The following is a 7,097-nucleotide window of genomic DNA, read 5'->3' on the forward strand; positions in this document are numbered from 1 at the left end:
TAAAAAATTGAATTAAAAAATTACACAAAAAATGAAGAATTTTAAATAGTTAATTTGATACGAATATCGATATATTTTTGTTATGCATAAAGTAATGTATATTGATGCATATTACTTAAAATTCAAGATTACAAGTAAATTATGATAAGTATAACTTATTAAAGCTTAATGTTTGAATTCGTATTACTAACAGCGGATAAATATAATCAAATAGAGGATAAACATCTCATTTTAAAATCTAAAAAATCTAAAATATAATTAGAATACTTATCGAGTTCTAACAAAATAAATAATTATTATCTTTATAAGAAAATTATATTATTAAATCAAATATAAATTACTTCGTTATTGTACATAAATTAAATTACAAAAAAATTGAATTAAAAAATTACACAAAAAAATGTGGAATTTTAAATAATTAATTTGATACTAATATCGATATAATTTTGTCAAATTTTTATGATATCTTCAAACTTATATTTTATTCAAAAATAAAAACGTCATCATTTTCTCAAAATCACATAAGACCATATTATAACATCGACTGAGATAAAAAATAAAATGAAATATTAAAATCAAGATGTATCTCGCTGCATTGCGCGAATACTCTTCTATTAATTAATTAAGGGAAAGTCAACAAAAGTCTTTTCTAAGCATGTTGTCTACTCTAAGATAATCTGATTTGAAAGGTTTTTCAAAAGTGGCTTTATCAAAAGTCAGTTCTTTTTGTTTTGTCCTCTAGCAATGTTGTAGCAACTAGTTGAGGCAAGTTGAACAAATCACATATTTTTGCATAAATACTCATAAATCAAATCCTATTCTTCAACTTAACTCTAGACTCGGTAACATGAAAAATAGGAATACAAAAGGACTTAATTTGTACTTTTGGTTTTGGGAGTAAAATAAAATAAAATAGTTTCCTAAATTGGTGATAAAATGTACATTGTTGTAGCATTTATCAAGCACCAATATATACAAACTTCTATCCTCAAAATTAAACTTTTTATTCAGAAAAATCGGGAAACACAGATACAAAATGGGAAAACACACTGAAAGGGAAGAACATACACGAACAACGTGTAAATCATTCTCAAAGTTAGACTTGCCACTCGACTCTGTCCCAAGAGACAGAGAGACTGTTTCCAAAAAAAAAAAAACCATACTTTAGTAGCAGACATAGAAAGCGCAACTATAAACCACATATTCGAAAGGAAAAAAAACGGTTTTTTTAAGACATAACTAAAATAGAAACCAAGAAGATACCTAGCTAAAATGCACATTAAATGCACCAAGAAGATACCTAGTTATAAAGATTTATTTGTTCAAAAGAGAAGAATCTTGTGTAGCTTTTGTACCAATCTGAACTTTTTCTTAGAACTTATGGAGATCTCACCATCTCTTCGCCATTCACCATAGTCTACACTCGACCTTTGAGACGCAAGCATAAAACCGCTTGAAAGATTGCCATGGTGGACTAAATAGTAGGTGTGCATCCGTACAATGTAGTAGGATATAAGATTTTACCATAAACGAGCATGAAAATAACTACAATTCCTCATTAAAAAATAAATATATTTTCAAGCTATCCACCAACTATGTAACACCCTAAAATTTAATATAAAAAGTTCAACTAGAAGAGTCTGGGTTTAAGCCGAAAATCATACAACCAAAAATTTCCAAAAGATAAACGGTTAAAATCCCCGACAAGGGTGAGAGTTAAGCGTTTATACAAAAAGAGACGATGACTAACAACCTACTAATCTAGCAGTCCTAAGTCTAGATTATGAACGGGTGATCCCATCAACTCCAACAACGCATAAATTGTCCAAAAACAACGCCCAAATCTCCAAGTACATTGTCTTATTGCTCTTATTGTACAACAGCTCCATCATGTGTCCCCATACCAGACTCTTGACCCAGCTGTTGTTATGTACTTATGTTGCTATAGMAGCTCAATTCTTCTCCAGGGCTAACCCACAACCTAAAACAGCTTATCTCAAATATAATATTCCATAAGAATCTCATTTACCATCTTGCAAATATGCTCAACTTCAAATTTTTCACCATTTACCATACCCATCAATATCTTAACCTCAACCACTTCACAATGATTTATCTTCATAGAGAACAATATTCAAGCTTAGATAGCAAAATAGAGCCACCCTGAAAATACTCCCAAATGATGCAATTGACACATCCTTAGCCTTGTGTTCTGAGCAAAATGTCTATGTCTACTGACAGTAGCTTTTAGACTAAACCCTCTGCTTCAATCAATACCTATTAGATTCTTTCAAGGTGCAGCATATCTTCAGCCCTTAAACTTCACTGGTACTCATCGAACCGACAATATTTAAAACAGAATAGATCAAACTAAAAACTCATAAATAACTCAAATAACAAATACTCCAAATTGATCCAAATACAACTCTAAGGTTTCATGAAGATGCTTAGTCACTAAGTCATCATGTATGTCTCCAATCCTGTAAACAATTAACAATCCAGTAACAAAAGGTAATAGCTGAGCTACCCCCCCTTTTTTCTTTTTATTTTACTAAAGGAAGACCAAGATATACAAATGGTAGGTTCTTTAAATTTCTAGATGTTATAATCCTCCCCTCCTTGAATTTTATTTCGTCCTCGAAATAACTTCAAGACACGGCCATCTTCTGACAACAGTAAGCGTTGTCTTAACATTACTTCGCTCCTGAGGTTCTCTTCTAGAAGTGCCTCGGATTGCGTCACTTTAATCCGATCGATCAAACTGGACACTAAATCGATTCTGGTAAGTACAACTTTCGTCCCTCTACCGTACTCTTTTCGACTAAAAGCATCCGACACCACATTTGTTTTTTCGGGATGGTAAAGTAATTCACAGTCATAGTTTTTATATTATTGTGCATCTAAAGTCATATATAAGATGTATGTTGTTATGCACACACACAAAGAATCATAGTATGCTCTACCCTGTCCTACAGAAGTTGCTTTTAAGCTTCATTGCACTTCCTATAACCTAATACCAAAATCTTGTCATCCACGTTGTCTCATCTCCTATAGCAACCATGTTCATCAATCTATCAATTCTTGTTGGTAGAATTTAGTTAACCAAATATATCCTCTATGCTTACATCTCATTCACATTTCTGCCACACTCACTTTGTATACATGTTGTCTTTCCATGGCCTAACATACTGTCATGTAAATCATAGGAAGTCTCATTGCCATTCTCCATCGAATTGAGTAAGATTGTAAGCGTGATAGCAGGTATAAATAGCTCCAATTATCGCAGGCGCAGAAGATATCATCTTTCTCATAGTTCAAAGATCTCTCTTAGTAACAGGAATCAAATCATTAATAGATATGTTCCACCCAAAAAAAATGGTAATGGGATTGGAGTATGAATATATTATCTATAATCCAAGGGAAATAACATCTATACCTCACATACTTTCTCACTCGATATCCCATCATACATAGAAACAAATCAAACCAACTCACGATAGGAGATTTCTTCTATTTAGGAGGCCACCATGACGTTTTCCGCAATACACCATCATATGCAATTCCTAGATCAATGAACACCACATGTAAATTCTCTTCGTTTTTCCTACACATCACTCTGAGTCATCTAATCATGAAAATAACCTCAGCTAATGTCCGTAGCATAAAACAAATTTGATTTTTTTCCAACACCTAAAGTCTACCTATGTTCAGTTAGAGAAAACCATGTGAGCATAAATTTTACTCCCAACTAATTGGGTATTGATCAAAGAAGTCCATAATAAACAAATAAACAACTGAAATGGTAGACCAAGTATGGTTCCCTCACAAGTAGGAAGGATTAATAGCTTAAAAAAATCTTGCTACAAGCCTGCAATTGATTATTGCTCTTATTGTACAACAACTCCATCATGTGTCCCCATACCAGACTCTTGACCCAGCTGTTGTTATGTACTTATGTTGCTATAGCAGCTCAATTCTTCTCCAGGGCTAACCCACAACCTAAAACAGCTTATCTCAAATATAATATTCCATAAGAATCTCATTTACCATCTTGCAAATATGCTCAACTTCAAATTTTTCACCATTTACCATACCCATCAATATCTTAACCTCAACCACTTCACAATGATTTATCTTCATAGAGAACAATATTCAAGCTTAGATAGCAAAATAGAGCCACCCTGAAAATACTCCCAAATGATGCAATTGACACATCCTTAGCCTTGTGTTCTGAGCAAAATGTCTATGTCTACTGACAGTAGCTTTTAGACTAAACCCTCTGCTTCAATCAATACCTATTAGATTCTTTCAAGGTGCAGCATATCTTCAGCCCTTAAACTTCACTGGTACTCATCGAACCGACAATATTTAAAACAGAATAGATCAAACTAAAAACTCATAAATAACTCAAATAACAAATACTCCAAATTGATCCAAATACAACTCTAAGGTTTCATGAAGATGCTTAGTCACTAAGTCATCATGTATGTTTCCAATCCTGTAAACAATTAACAATCCAGTAACAAAATATCCATAAAAGACCCACCATACTAGATCATTTAATTTCATTACCCTCCTAAGTTTAACTGAAAAGTCTCTTTCCACAGTGCAATAATTGTCAAGACCTCCGCCAAATGATTGATGCAAATGATCTTATGTATTTAACTTGTTTTTCTTTGCTTAGACTGTCATAGGGGCATTTGCCTATTTGGCAAGTTCAGGAAGAGTGGCAAGTTTTGCAGCTATAGAAGCACCATACAAGTGAGAAAACCAAGAATATTGCTCAATCAATGAAATCAAAAGATGAGAAAATAAGTTGAACTGATTCTCCAGCATTAGTAGTCAACAGCAATATGCAAAGCCATATACTCAAACAAGTCTCCTCTAAATTTTCATATATTGCCTTAAACATCGTCTAGAGTACTAGGGGCGTAAGCAAAAGAGTGACGGAGAGTTAGGATAGGGAAAAAAAATACGGGATCAACATAATACGGTACCGACACAATCATAATTTTGTAATAACAGTGAGTTCAAGCACGCTTATGTAATAACTTACTCAAAATAGCATTAGCTAAGTGGAATTTTGAATAGGTTATACACAATAATCCTCAACACCGTTGTTACAATTCATGAATTATGTGACTGCTGACTCCAAGGCTCTCCTATCTTAAAAGTTTTTTTTTTATTTTACCCATAACTCACTATTAACACTTACAGTCTCAGTTTAAGTCTAGGCGTCTTAATTCCCTACCTAGTTCGTTTAAACTAAAGCTCTGATACCAACTTGTAACACCCTAAAATTTAATATAAAAAGTCCAACTAGAAGAGTCTGGGTTTAAGCCGAAAATCATACAACCAAAAATTTCCAAAAGATAAAAGGTTAAAATCCCCGACAAGGGTGAGAGTTAAGCGTTTATACAAAAAGAGACGATGGCTAACAACCTACTAATCTAGCAGTCCTAAGTCTAGATTATGAACGGGTGATCCCATCAACTCCAACAACGCATAAATTGTCCAAAAACAACGCCTAAATCTCCAAGTACATTGTCTACAAAAAGGGCTAAATCAAACGTCACTCTTCTCAACCTTTCGCTACCCCGCCGCTAAAGGAACCTGCTTAACAAGTCAAGCAGAGAAGTGTTAGGCTTACGCCTAGTGAGTTCAAACAATAAGGTGAGTGCAATAACAAGATCCAATATGTGAGAAAGGACGTTTACATAAGTAAAACGGGGCATTAAACGGTAGCAATAATTATACAATAAACGACTTAAATTATACAAGGTGGTCAAAACATCCGAGGATGACGGGGGAGACCCGATTTACCGTTGGTTATGACGAACACAAAGTAAGTCATAAATCAACGTTATAGAGCATCACTTACAGGTTCAATACCATCGACATCAACCTAAACCAGTCATATAGTCGGTCGTGATCTTAAGCTCTTTACCTCGGTAATTACACAATAATCACAATGGCTATTACCGAGTGAAAGTGAGAGATGATTTGGTGATTACATAATAATCACAATGCCTATCACCAACTTACACAATCATTCCCACGAATAAAATAAAACGATATAAATGCGCTATATAAATATAAATAATGACGTAGTATAGTACGATATTTATATACATAGAAAATGAGTCATAAATAATACGTGGGAGTGTCAAGACATCCGAAGATGACGGGGGAGACCCGATTTACCGCGGAACACAAAGTAAGTCATAGATCAACGTTATAGAGCATCACTTACCGGTATACAACCATCGACATCAACCTAAACCAGTCATGTAGTCGGTCGTGATCATAAGCTCTTTATATCGGAAATTACATAATAATCACAATGCCTATTTCCGAGTGGAAGTGGGAAGGTGGTTTGGAAATTACATAATAATCACAATGCCTAAATCCAACTTACACCATCCTTCACACATATGCAAAGAAACGACTTTCAAGTTTATAAACTTAATATAGAACAGTCATATACTTAAATTCGGTACCTTAAGCATAATGGTACCTATTCAACATTAAGACCTTGCACGTGTCCTTATCTGAACGGAATATCCCTATTTTTGCAAATAAGAGCTCACACTAAACGGCGGGGGTTTTTAGAGTCTTATGGCCATAACTATGATATCTAAGTACCCTAACAAGTAATTAAAGCCATTTTTCCCAAACTTCTATTACCAATATAGACGGGATTCGAGTTTTTTGCAAAAATGGGTTGGTTTTGAAAAAGGTTTGTAGAAATAGGTTAGTTTTGATTTTATTGGTAGAAATGGGTTAGTTTGTGTGGGACCCACTCATTTAAAAAAATCTGATTTTCTAAATTTACAATTTTTACCCTCCTACTTACATTTTCATTTTTATTTATATCCTTTATTTTGTAAAATTTTATATTTAACCCTTATTATATATTATGTATTAATTTATTTAATTAAAATATATATGTTAAAATTTACGTATTATTTTTAAATTTACGTAATTTACGTATTATTATCAATTTATATAATTAAATAGATCTCTTGTATACCTTCAGATTAATTAATACCAACCTTTAATATGTTAAAATTTGTATATTTTTATCAGGTTATATA

Source organism: Cynara cardunculus (assembly GCF_001531365.2).
Source record: "Cynara cardunculus var. scolymus isolate 2C chromosome LG 1, CcrdV1, whole genome shotgun sequence".
Classification (NCBI taxonomy): Eukaryota; Viridiplantae; Streptophyta; class Magnoliopsida; order Asterales; family Asteraceae; genus Cynara; species Cynara cardunculus.